This window comes from Tachypleus tridentatus, chromosome 11 (genome assembly GCF_004210375.1).
Source record: "Tachypleus tridentatus isolate NWPU-2018 chromosome 11, ASM421037v1, whole genome shotgun sequence".
Taxonomy (NCBI): Eukaryota; Metazoa; Arthropoda; class Merostomata; order Xiphosura; family Limulidae; genus Tachypleus; species Tachypleus tridentatus.
The window spans coordinates 86,599,996-86,613,489 of NC_134835.1; the positions used below are offsets into that span (position 1 = coordinate 86,599,996).

The window sequence follows — 13,494 nt, forward strand, 5'->3', positions numbered from 1 at the left end:
TTAAAGAATAAAACGTTTAATTTAAGACATTGATATTTTATTCCATTTCACTACAAATTGTTCACATACTTAGGCTTCAGACAACGCACGATTTTTAGCATTTTCTCTCTCTATAAGCATTTCCTGTTATTCCACTTTTCTGTTACAGAGCATGGTGAAACAATAGAAATAAAAAATACACTTCATCGGAACGCAGCGATGGTTCTTTCGTTTAATGTAATATATGTGTATTTTGTTGGTACCCAAGAGGTACAGGCGAGAACCACAGCGTTAGTGAAGAAAACATCTCCGGCGGATAGAGGCGGAGCAAACAAAGTGGGCGATGGCTGGTGCGGCTTCCACCATAAAACAGCATTGTTCGTAGGCAAAACAAGATGGCGTCGTGCCGCAGTATTGCAGAAAAAAGATTAAAGCAAGAGTGCTATATAAAGTACGAAGAGGTAATTGCATTAATTCGTTAATAATTAATATGGTAAAATACGTGAATGGTGTAAATGGTGACACAATTTCATGAACGAATGACATCATCCAACAATCAAATTCAGGCTGCCATAAAAGCTAGAACTTTCTAAAATACGTATTTCCTATATTGCAAAAAAAATTTTTAACTAACTCAAATACCTTATCCATAAGTCTAATTCCCATATCTATAAAAATATATAAAAGGACACTTCGAAGATAACATGTTACGAATAATATTAATGAGGCACTGTTAGCAAGTAGTTGCTGCTACATTTCTCAAAAATGCTTTTATTTTTTAGTCTGTTGGTGTATAAAGAATAAAACTGAGTCCTACCTAAATGACGAATGTTTGACAAGAAAAATTACACCTGTATTTAAATGTTACGCTACTTAAAATAAAAGGTTAAATTTTGCATATTCCATTGTCTGAGTAAATTATGACAAAAGAGAACAAAGGTAGAGTCTATCACAAACATTCAATGTGTATATATTTTATTTCATATTTTTGTCCCACATTTGACATCAACAGAAATGACTTATAGATACATAAATGGATGTGTTAAACTTTATAAAACAATGAATGTGACTGAAATTTATGTTTCTCTTCAATAAAATTTTATGTTCTTCTAATCTGTAATTACAAATGTAATAAACGAAAGGCACTAATGTGCGTATATTGTAGTAAATAATAGCTACAGTGTGCAGTGTGTTTGCCGATTAGTTTCAAATTCATTACTATATAACATGTCTTTTGTTCTGAATAAACTAGCAGTGGAATAAACATTCACATTTTACTTATTATAAGTAACTACAATACTTACTTAATTCGTTTGTAACCTTTAACAAGTTACAGTAATTAATGATTTTTAGAGATTTATCCTCACAACCGGTTTAAGTACGATGTTAGTAAAACAAAAGTTTCTCTCTGTGTGTGTATATATGTGCGTTTGGACAAAAATGAGCAAAGATATTATAGAGTCATAAGATCGACAATTGTGGAAATTTTCACGAACCTTAAAAACTTCTCTTAAGCCTTTTCTTAACTTCACAATAAGTAAATAGGTGTCTTAAGATGGAAATAAACATGATCATCGCGTAAAATTACATAGGATAAATATTCTTATTTTAATATAAATTACATTTATGTATCTAAAATATGTTTTAAGTATTTTTGTACCACAAAAGAAACAAGGTGAAAGGTGACCGTTTTTAGCGAATACCGGATAATCCGCCGGTTTAAAAGGATTCTTTGACTTGCAGAGTTTAGGATTAAAAAACAGTCTTGTTAAAATAAGTAAAAAAATTAATAAATCATTGAGACATTTTGTACACAACTTCTATTTAATTTAGCTGATCATCGGCAATGATTTGAAAGATCCATAAATTCCCGGGACGTTCATAAGTCATTATCAGCCAAGACATTTTTATTACTTTGTGAAACAACTTAGGAAACATCTTACCAAAATTGTAAAGTTTAATCTTAAGTTTTGACACAGGTAAGAACTTTATAAAGATTTTAAGTTTTCATAAAATTTCCTCTTCGTCAAACAATAAATAGACTGGAAGACTCGTTCATCGTGTAACTGCCTATAATAAGGAACAGTGAATGTGTGTTGTTAACAAAACCATGTAGATTACTAGTTAAATGAAATGTATTGTTAACTTTTCGATGTATTTAAGGTTTTAGTATATGGAGAATGCATGGATGAGTATAAATCTTTGTTTTCAAGTTCACTTAATGCAAAGAGATATACACAAATTTATAATTGTAATATAACCATACGAGGAGAAGACGTCTTTATTTGTATGTTTTCTGTTGTACCTATGTCCTAGGTAACATTTTAATCATATGTATATATATTCTATGTATTATATGGATAGACTAGGTTTATCAGTTTGATACTACTTGGTTTTCCTGGATGATATTTTGTGTTAGTTCTTTCATCACGGCTAACATATGAATAACGCATACTATCTTTCAGCTTAGCTGAATATTTATGTTAAACCAACGTGCAACAACTCAGAAAGTGTGAGCGATGATCTGCGAGAACCTAACACAACTTAATGATGTGAATTAATCTAGAGTCAGTGCATCACACCAAACGTGTTTTCCTCATGTTTCATATGGTATGTAATTCCAAGCAAAGCAATTTTGAATCCCAGAAAAATCTGACAAATAAAAGTAATACTCATTTTAAAAACATCGCTCTTACCTCTACTATTACCGATTTCTTGTTTCATTGTAAGAATATCAAATGATATCATTTCGACTGCACTTTGTCACTTTTAGTCCACCAAAGCAAAACGCGTCTGCTTTTACTAGACCCGGGTACGTTGTAAAGCTTTCTAACAATAAGAGTAAAGAACATAATAAAATATCACACAGGTAATATTTTATTAAATTTACAATACTAGAGATGTCTATAGTCCTTTTACTTTTTTGCATTACCTTTTAGGCAAGTCCGTGTGTGTGTTTAAAATATTCAGTTCAATATAATAATAACAGATTGAGTCTATGTCGAAGTTTTTTTAATAATAATGCCATTAGCACATATACATTGAATTTGAAACACGAGGGAAAACACAACCACGAAGATAAATGTATATATATATATATATTATTTATTAAAATAATCATTATACATCAGGAAAATGTTACTTCAAATACAGAAAAATTCCAACGTAATTAACTGATGAAATTCTACCAAGACAAGACTAGAGTATATATCTCTTAAATTTCAATAAGCATGTGAAAACACTATGTACACTTTCACCTACTTTCAAGAAGTTACGTGCATATAATGTTTCTTTACTACATATATGGCCTGGCATGGCCAAGCGCGTAAGGCGTGCGACTCGTAATCCGAGGGTCGCGGGTTCGCGCCCGCGTCGCGCTAAACATGCTCGCCCTCCCAGCCGTGGGGGCGTATAATATGACGGTCAATCCCACTATTCGTTGGTAAAAGAGTAGCCCAAGAGTTGGCGGTGGGTGGTGATGACTAGCTACCTTCCCTCTAGTCTTACACTGTTAAATTAGGGACGGCTAGCACAGATAGCCCTCGAGTAGCTTTGTGCGAAATTCCAAAACAAACAAACAAACAATACTACATATATAAAGTACTGAACACTTTATATCTTTTAACTTTTCAAAATGTACATTACATCACTTTTATCATTTAAAAAAACTAAAGCCAGTATCATGCATCGAGTTTGAATTTAAAAATCCTCACATAACACACATATACATAAGTTGCGCACATAGTGTAAATATTGAATGCCATTTATAATAAGAAAGACTACACTATGTGCGCAACTATTTTTCATGTGAACATTTATTAATATTTGTGAAACAGAAGCGTTTTAGACAAACAGCTTAAAACTAAGGTATAGCTGTCCTAATTCTTGAAATTTCGTGTTATAGCATTACCATGTCACTTGGTTACTGTGTTCAAGAGATTGTATTCTATTTGCTTCCTCACCTTTCCCAGTGAACTCGTTCTTGCCAGTTACAGTTAAACGATGTTAACCAAACCATCGCTTTAGTAAACGTTCATGGTAGTGCTATAACACGAATTTTCAAGAATTAGTATATCAAATTTAAATTTAAAGAATATAGGAACTTTCAAAGTTCATAGTTAACCTTATGTATTTACGAGATTGGACACGTAGAAGGACTATTCATGAATTGCTAAAGAGGAATACTACACCAAACAAGGTATTTTGAAACGCTGTCCTCCAATCATAGTATAACCTCACAGCGTAAAAGCTTGTTTGTCTAATTCAAAGCCATCTAATAATATATATGTGTTTTGTCCATCTCGAAAAATCGAATCCAAGATTTTTATGTTGTAAGTCCATAAAGTGGCTTGTGGTAATTGTAACAATATTACTCATGATCCCACAACATGAGGGAAGGAAAGATCAAATGCATCCGACCGTCCCAAGATTTCAACGACCAAATCCCGACGCTGAGAGAGAGTTAATAGAATTACCTCTGACCCACCAGGAGACTGTTGGACTTAATATGGCAGAAAAGTTTGTTCGTTACCACTGTTATGTACTTAGTCCTTTTGCAAGATAATTTCGAATGATCAAAAGTGTGTAAAAAATGCAGAACAAAGCGGTTGTCTCTAAACAACGAACATTAAAGCGTGTTCTAATTTGGGTTAAAATAAACATAAGAATTAATAATTATAATGACTTTAAATTAGAAAAAAATAATGAAATCGGAAAATTGCATTACACAGTCAAGCCTGAATCTAAAATAAAGACCATTTATATATTAAAATGTTTTAAGGTGTAAAATAATTTTGCACTTGTAATGAAACCATTTTGAATATCTAATTGTCCGACGAGATCTCTCATTAATTTGTATTAATAAACTTGAATCTATATGGTATATTCTAAATATAGTGTTTCAAAATCCATCAATGAAGAAACAGTTGATATGTAATACTACGATGACTAAAATAGTTCCTACCTTAACTATAGCGTACAGTATTCTATAAGAGTTAGGTAATTATGGATTTTAATAACCACAGTTTACACTATTATCAGTTTATCTCGATAAAGTAATTATTGCGCTTAAGATATAACTGTTAATGCAAAGTTTCATCACAAAAAAACATTATACAAAATGTAATTGTTTTTATGAAATTAAACCGTAAAACGTTGGAGCAATTTTTTTAACTTTGCTTTCAGAGAAATTTAGGTACGTTAATTTCTTTTTACAGGAACATGAAATATCTTAATATACTTATAGCATTCTGAAATATCACATGCAAAAGATGTAAGTATATATTACATTTTGATGCTCAAAAGCCGATAGAAACTCTTCCATTTCTGTTTCGCACCAAATATTTTATCAAAATACTATATTTACTTCTATAAATTCGAGAGCTTCAGTTTGGTAAAAACTGATTATTAAGTTGCACACAAATAGATACAATTTAATACACATTTAAAACAAAGATCAACACGATACAAATCATATATATATTGATTTACGATACATTTATTTTTAAAGAAATATAATAAATGTTTTTTATTTTTTATTTATCTTAGATGAAGCCACATTCATGAAATATTTCTGTATAAATATTTTGATTTTACAGAAACGTAATAAACGTTTTTCGTTGTTTTCCGTTTAACCTAGGTAAAACCACGTTCATGAAATACTTCTATATAAAATTTTAAAACTATATTTACATATAACTGTGATAAAGAGCAATAGAAAATAAAACAGAAATCAATAAAATGATATAAAAATATTTTATCTATCTACAGAGTTGTCAATGTTTCTGAGTTTTCTTCTGAAAATATTTTTTTAATACAGTTTCACAAAATTGCACAATCTAAAATGATTTTATGTTGTGTGCGTATCGATCATTATGTATTATAAAAAGTTGAATAAGTTAATGCTAGTAGTAGTTCCCTGCAAAATAAACAAACGTAAAACATTATTACAAATAGTAACTCCTATGTTTTGAATATTCAAATGTCTAATATTTTAACGACTGTCTTTCTACGTGAATTAAAATAGAGAATTAAATCATAACTTTTTCGGTTAGATAAGATACTGCAGTTACTTACTTTACACTATAGACAAACGAAAAAATATAGAAAAGCATAATGATATAAATAGTTAATTGTTGCACTTCATAAACTGTGCATAACTCTGAAAACTTATTATATCCAGTTACCTGTGAACGTGAAAAAACGCCTTACGGAATCATGGCTTCGTGACCGTGGCAACTCACTCCCTATCCATACTAGCGCTACAGTTGCTCCAGTTACTGATATTTTTATCTGATAAGCAAACAGTGAGTCATATATAGATAGAATGTATAATACTATTCCAAGTTACTTGCTCTTCACTTATTTTATTTGAAGTATCTGAGTTCCATAATATGCGAAACCATTCCAAACTGATATCAACACTCAGCAACTACAGAAGAATTTCGCCAATACTCAAAAAACACGACTCGCTCACCAGCACAGACGATCAGTTCTTGATCAGCAAGCAGAAACCAATTACGAATTACATTATATTGTGTAGTCTATGCTACGATGAAACATAGTAAACATCAATAGTTCTATCTGAGTATTTAGAATTATTGTAGCACTTGAACAGATTGGTAGGAGCTCTGTTTTTATAAGTAAAGTCCTCACAGTACAGAATCTACATTCCGACCGTACTCTGTCTCAAACATATAAAAACCTACTGAAAAACCCCTCCAGTCTCAGTTCTGGGATGATTTTGCCCTCAATGCTCTTTGTTGCATGAGAATATGAAAAGTTTAAGTGCAAATCTTACCAGCGGTAAGACGTTTTCTATACTTAGAACTTCCCCTCGTTTAACTCTGGGCAAAGGTTGTAAATCGAGGTATGGACTCAAAAGACGAACTGTTTGAAATGTCCCTGAAGCTTATATTGCATGCAATAAATTAACCGTCGCTGTCACACTGAGCGTATAATGGGAAACCAGCATCTACACCAGACCTACCTGTGCATATGTGTGTACAAAATAGCATTAACTACTGATATGATTTCCAAAACTATCGTTTTTATAGAATTATAGGCGTGAGAATGTTTCTCGACAACTGTGAAAACATACAAACATTCTCAAAATGGCGTTCATATATGATCTTCAACAAATGAGCCTGAGTTGTTTAATAGTAACAATAAGCTTAAAACTACGAACTGGTTTATTAATACAGAGAGTTCACCAGTTTAAATTCTTTCTACGTTTTCATGCGTCTGAGCTGAAAGCAGGTTTTGATTGGCTGCTCTGTCAGGCCGAAAGAACAGGAAGTTCTTCTCTAACTCAGACGTCTGATAGAAACTGTAATACTCCTCAACCGTTTAAGAATTCTTTTAAAATCTATTACAGGTAGACTGGGATGCAATAAATAAATAAAACGTTTAATGAAATAAGTTTTTCATAACTTTTAACCCCTCCTCTAAGTCCCCTTATAGATAGATCAGAGGCCGATTAATATCTTCTTGAGATAAAACATCACGTAGTACACGAGATTCACGTGACTTCTTAAAGTATTACAGACGAGAGGAAGCCGAGCGTGCAGAACGTGATAAACAAATTAAACTAGTTGAAAGAAAAAACAACAACTAGTATCAAACACATTGCTTAAGTTTAAATTGAAACCTGTATAAGGTTTCTTCTACAAGTAAAGATTAACTTAGAAGGCTGTGGGTGAGATTGTTGACATGGTTCAGCCTGGTGGCGGCGGTAAGATTAACAATTTATTGCAGAGTAGGAGGACGAGATGCCAAACAGGTTACTTCTTCCTTAGATGATACCTTAAAACTAAACTCTATATTCCTACGCTATCTCACTCTTCGGGTTACGTTATTTTTGTTTTGTTATCTCTAACTCAGAAACGCCCTCAGTGACACAGCGGCATGTCGGCGGACTTACAACACTAGAAATCGGGTTTCGATATCCGTGGTTGGCAGAGCGCAGATAGCCCAATGTGTAGCTTTATGCTTAACTTCAAACAATCGGGAACTTTTTATACAAAATATGTGTAAAATAAGATAGTAAAATGAAAGTAAATTTTTAATACAGTTAACTACTGTGTGGATCGCTTCTAAAAGATCTTCAAAGTTTATGCATATTTTTTGTAAATTTTATTCCATAATATAAACTCTTTTACTTTTACACATCTCAAATTACGTTATGTAGTAAATGAACAATCATAAAAGGAATGACAAAAATAAAATAACTCAGTGAGAAATGTTTGAAACGAGAAACAAATGAACAATTTAAGAACTACAAACAGGTACGATTTAAGCTGTTTCTACGAGCATTTTCTTGTCTCTGGGTAGGTGGTATGAAAAAAATACCAAGATATAAAGGCCTGAAGCTAATTTTTAAAGTATATTTCTATTGGTACTAGGTCTCCAACTCACTGTTAAAAGACTTAAACTTCATTTTTATACCAACACATTTTATTCCTTTAGAACATGTGTCCAAACAGTTTCGATGGTTTATATCATAGATGTTACCTAAAAATTAAACTGTATTTTCCTACACTATTTCATATTTCAATAAAACATCGGGTTACGTTATTTTTGTTTTCATGAATGAAGAGTGAAATTTGTTGTCTGGCTTTAAAAGCTAAGCTGATTTTAAATGGTATCAATATTCAATACAGGAAAAGAAAGGACATTGTTTAGGCTACGTTTAACGGAACTTAGTTGTTTTTTTCGTCAACATAAATGAAACGGAAAATGATTTTCTTTTTACTATAAATGATGGTATAACCACTTCTGACTATTAAAGTTCTGTTTTTTATGTTTAATAACAGTTTTGGAAACTCTTATAGATCTGATCTTAAACTGAGAAAGATCATTAAATAAAGAAGTTCAACAGAACCGACAATGTAGAATGGTTACACGTAGATACGGACCTTCACCTCCAAACACAACCTTCTTATCGATTTAACTGTTTCTGAAGCAGGACTGGTAGTTGATATATATTGATCCCGTCGTACGTTCTGACTGTTCCATCTTCTCCTCGTATTTTTTTCGATTAACAACAATATGTATATATTATAAAAAACAACAACCACAAGTTCGTTTTGTTGCACAAGTTCACAGTATTTTATGTTCGTTCATTCTCTGGTTTTATTTATCATGACATTATAAAATAAGCATCTAGATACACAGACCATAAATTCTATTTAATATGTTTTTTTTATACTGTGCTCGGTACATATCAAACAGCTATTACTTTAACCTTTCAGAACAATTATATTTACTTAGATGCACTAAACTTTATTTATGTGCATTAAAATTTAGGATGAATTATAAAAGTGGCGGCCAGTTTCCACTATTTAGTCATGTAAAAGTAGCTACAGAGTTGATAGTGAGGGATGTTTAAAACTGCCTTCTTTCCGTTAAAAATGAGTGGCGAACATGCAGAGAAAATCCCTGTGTAATTTTGCAGGAGAATCCCCAGAAGTACATTCATAAGAATAATATTTTTCTGTCCCTCTTTTTCTTTATGTTGGTTATGGGGATCACGTTTTCATATTCTATTTTAATGAAATCCATAAAACCACAGTATATAACATCCTGCAGTTCAGAATATTTGAAAACATACACAGCTATATTATAGCTTAAACAGTTTAAGAAAAAGAAAATTTTATAGTTCACGTCCTTTTTTTAATACAACATTTTCACCATTTTAGTATTGTAATATATAATAATAAAATGGCAAATCTGTGTATGTATGTGTGACCGCTACAACTCCAAGAGGAAAAAAACCTAGAAACCTGGAATTTTGCACCCATACAAAGTGAACCATGAGGGTGTGTACCTAAGTGTTATTTATTCACGTGCTTGCGCACATGTGCGTGGAAATCTTTTTAATGAGGCAAGCTAGCAAAAAACCACATAGAAAAGAGGAGGTTCTTTATATAACAACTTCTAATATATAAAAAAGTAAGTGTGTTTTAGTATGAATGTGTTCCAACATTGGCTTTTATACCATGTTGCTCTGCAACAAAAGTACATGGATTATACATGGATTAGCATAGATTTATGCTAAAATGGATTGATGTTACACACACTGTCAACCTAATACCCGATCATAGCCAGATACTTTCGCTAGTTATATAAATATAATAATGTTGATTTTTACAATATAAATTTCTGTTTCATCCACTGTTGCTTTTATTTACCTAATATTCAAAGCCCATTTAATTTCAAAAATTTAGTACCATTTTCTGACTTTCCACAAATGTATTTCACTTTAATATTATGTATTAAAACATCTATTACTTCCTTTTCTAAAATTATCTTTCATATAATAATTTTAAAAAATACAATAACAGCAACTTTTATAATAGCAAATTCTGATTTTAATGATTAAAACGTTTTGACCTATAGTATGGAGTCCTCTTCAAGTAAAACGTTTCGTTTTTGAATGGAACTTTTACCTCATGATGACCTGATAATCGGGTTGAAATGTTGTAATCATTAGAATCAGAACTTGCCTACTGTAAAAGTTCTGATCTGTATTTTTTAATTAATTAATCAGTTCAGTAGGTTCCCCATTAACCACTAACTTTTACATAGACTATCGAATGGATAACGCGGGTTGTTCTGTTACTATTTTTTTATATTTTATTACAATCTTCTAATTCCTTTCAATACCAAACCAGCAAACTGTAATAAAGTAAAGAATGCGGTTTTGATGTAATATTTCATCACGTTTATTACATCTAAAGAGCTTCGTTATTTTTAAAGCTTAAGAAAGAAAGAAATCCTGTTATTGCTTCGTAATAAAGTTTTCTTCATTATCCCTTCAAGCCGTCTTCAAATTTAATTTCTTAAAAAGTGGGTTTCTTGTCATCAGCTTTAAATCATGATATTGTTTATAGCACTTTAATATCCTTTAGTTTTCAACTCACAATCAGTATATATCAAAACGAAACTTCTCTCATAATAATATATCATTTAATGCATTTTTATCATTTGTAAAATACCACCTCTTGTTAAGATAAATGTAAATTGTATTGGACTAGAAATCTTTGACAGTTCAAAGGGTGCGACGAAATAATGTATCAATACTGGTACACTTGACTTTATAAATATACCTTAAAATATTTTTGGGCAGGCATTGCCTAGTGTTTAGCGTGGCAGGCTGTGAATCAAAAGATCCAAGGTTCAAAACTTGATACTGCTAAATATGCTTCGCATATTCAGGTGTGGCATTATAAACATAACAGTCACTTCTGGCATTCGGTTGAAAGAGCCGTATAGAGTTTTTATGGCGGCGAGTGCTTCTGATTGGCTTTATCTCCCTCTGATAACTATTTCAAAATTAAGAACTACTACACCTAAGCTTTAAGGGATCTAAAATCTAGCATTTTAACCCATATATGTATAACTTGCCGTTAACATTCAAAATTTCAAGTCCATAACCATGCTATCAAATTTTAAGAACAATTTTTTGACAATAATTAAAATAAAATTTAATCAAATATAAAAGTATGTGACTGAATTAACTAAGCATTAAATGTGGCTTCCAAGTATTGGAATAAAACAACACGTAACACCATGGACGGGAAATACACCAAGTATTGCTCACCACGAACCCAATGAGCGATACAGATGGTGCTAACAGCGATACTATAGCAAACAGAGATGAATGTATAATTCATTTGAAGATTCAAGAGAGTGATTGCTAGTCTGAACTTACAGCAGAGATTTAGAAACAACATTTGAAAAAAACAAACAGAAGGTGTGAGCTCTCGATAGGAAAAACTATTAAACGTGTAGTTAATTATCCTCCAAACGGTGTGCTTTATTTACCAAGTCCTCCAGAGACAGACAATTTACAAGCATACTTTAATTTAGTTGATTTGTAGTTTGCATATAATGAATATATTAAATTGTCACGGAAGAAAGAGAGAGAGTTTTAGCTTAGTTATTTTAATGTCTGGCAACGTGCAATAGCATTTACTTGTAGGTTGATACATGAATCTTAAGGTACTTATTTAAGACTGGACAAACGTTTGCTAAACTAGATAACTCAGAACATTCGTAGAGGAAAATTAGAATAAAACCCTTGGGATAAAAAATATTTCGTGACAAGATTTTAGTTTTTATAAGAAGTAAACTTTCTTATTGCTATCCCCCTTTGTCCCACTCGAGATGATTTTTTTTTTTTACGTTTGTTACTTTCGTGGGATACTTTTTTTTTTCTTGGGAGGCTGGTTCTACGTTGTGCAGTGAGTTTGAAGACTTATTGGAGTGTGGAGAAACGAGAGGAGCAGAGGCATGCCCGCAGGGTTCCAAGCCAGAGACAAGAACGCATGAGACAAAGTACGGTCGGACTGTAGATTCTATATTGTGAAGATCTTATAAAAACAGAGCCACTACCAACTTGTTCAAGTGTCAAAACAATTTCTTGATATAAATTAAATCGCCTTTTAAAATACAAGCCGAACGCAGCCTTAGAAAGGCGGATTGTGAGATTAAGATTCTGTGGCTTGCCTCCTGTTAACTCTTGCTTGTTCCCATATAAAAATAAAGAAAAAAAAACAATCCAATGTGCATGAGTGCGTTATAAGAGCGAAATCAAAGACCAGTAGCCTAAGTGTTGGTGAATAGTGATACTGACTAGCCGTTTCCCTTTTGTTTATCGCTTCAAAAAGCCATCTAGTACAAATAGTTTTCGTTTTGTTTTTAGCGAAATTCAATAAAATACCTTAAATGTTTCTAAAATTAAACATGAAAATAAATTACTAATATAACAACTTGCTGCTAAAGAAAAATTACATTAAACTGTAATTCAACGAAAGAAATCTCATTGGTTATTTAGTTACCATTATTACAAGTAAAAGTGTCTAAATATCTTAAAAATCGATATTTTAGCATAAGAAAATGTAGTGAGCTGTAAGTAGTTTAAGCAATCAAGAAGAAATCTATTCTTTACTATTATGGCAACTTTTTTTTTAATACTTCTAGAAAATATCAGAACATACTTTGTTTGTTTGTTCCGGAATGAAATCGCATTGATATCTGTTGTATCCACCGCGGAAAATCAAACCCTAAGTTTTTAGCATTGTAAATCTGTATACTTGTCGTTGCCCCATATGGGGAAGTAGTACATAAATAAATTCCTAGTCATTATAATTGTTTTGAGTAACATATTTAACCTCATGTTTTGCTAATTCCACACTTCAATTTACGCAGCTAACAGAATTTTTATTGTTTCAACTGAGAAAAGCAGTTACTTTCATACCTACTGATAAGGTTGTTTTTAATTAAGTACAAAACTGCACGATGAACCATCTGTGCTCTGCCCACCACGGCTATCGAAACCAGGTTTCTAGTGTTCTATTGATAAGAAACAAGTTGTTTTTCATGTTATTAATGACTGACATAACCAAATACTTGAGAAATCATTAAATAATTTTAGTAATCATGATGTCACATGAAATTTTCAAAATAGAAATACCTTTATTTTAAGTAACCAGGTAGATGTTGTTATACCAG

General features: G+C 31.8%; 1 protein-coding gene across 1 annotated transcript in view; it reads left to right on the plus strand.

The window, feature by feature from the left end:
* Nucleotides 1-318: 318 nt before the first annotated feature.
* LOC143232685 (E3 SUMO-protein ligase ZNF451-like) overlaps nt 319-13,494 on the plus strand; it is a 40,062-nt gene continuing 26,886 nt past the window's right edge. Inside the window, exon 1 of the mRNA XM_076468413.1 lies at nt 319-440. The gene's annotated coding sequence lies outside the window, so the exon portion shown is untranslated. The remainder of the gene's footprint in view (nt 441-13,494) is intronic.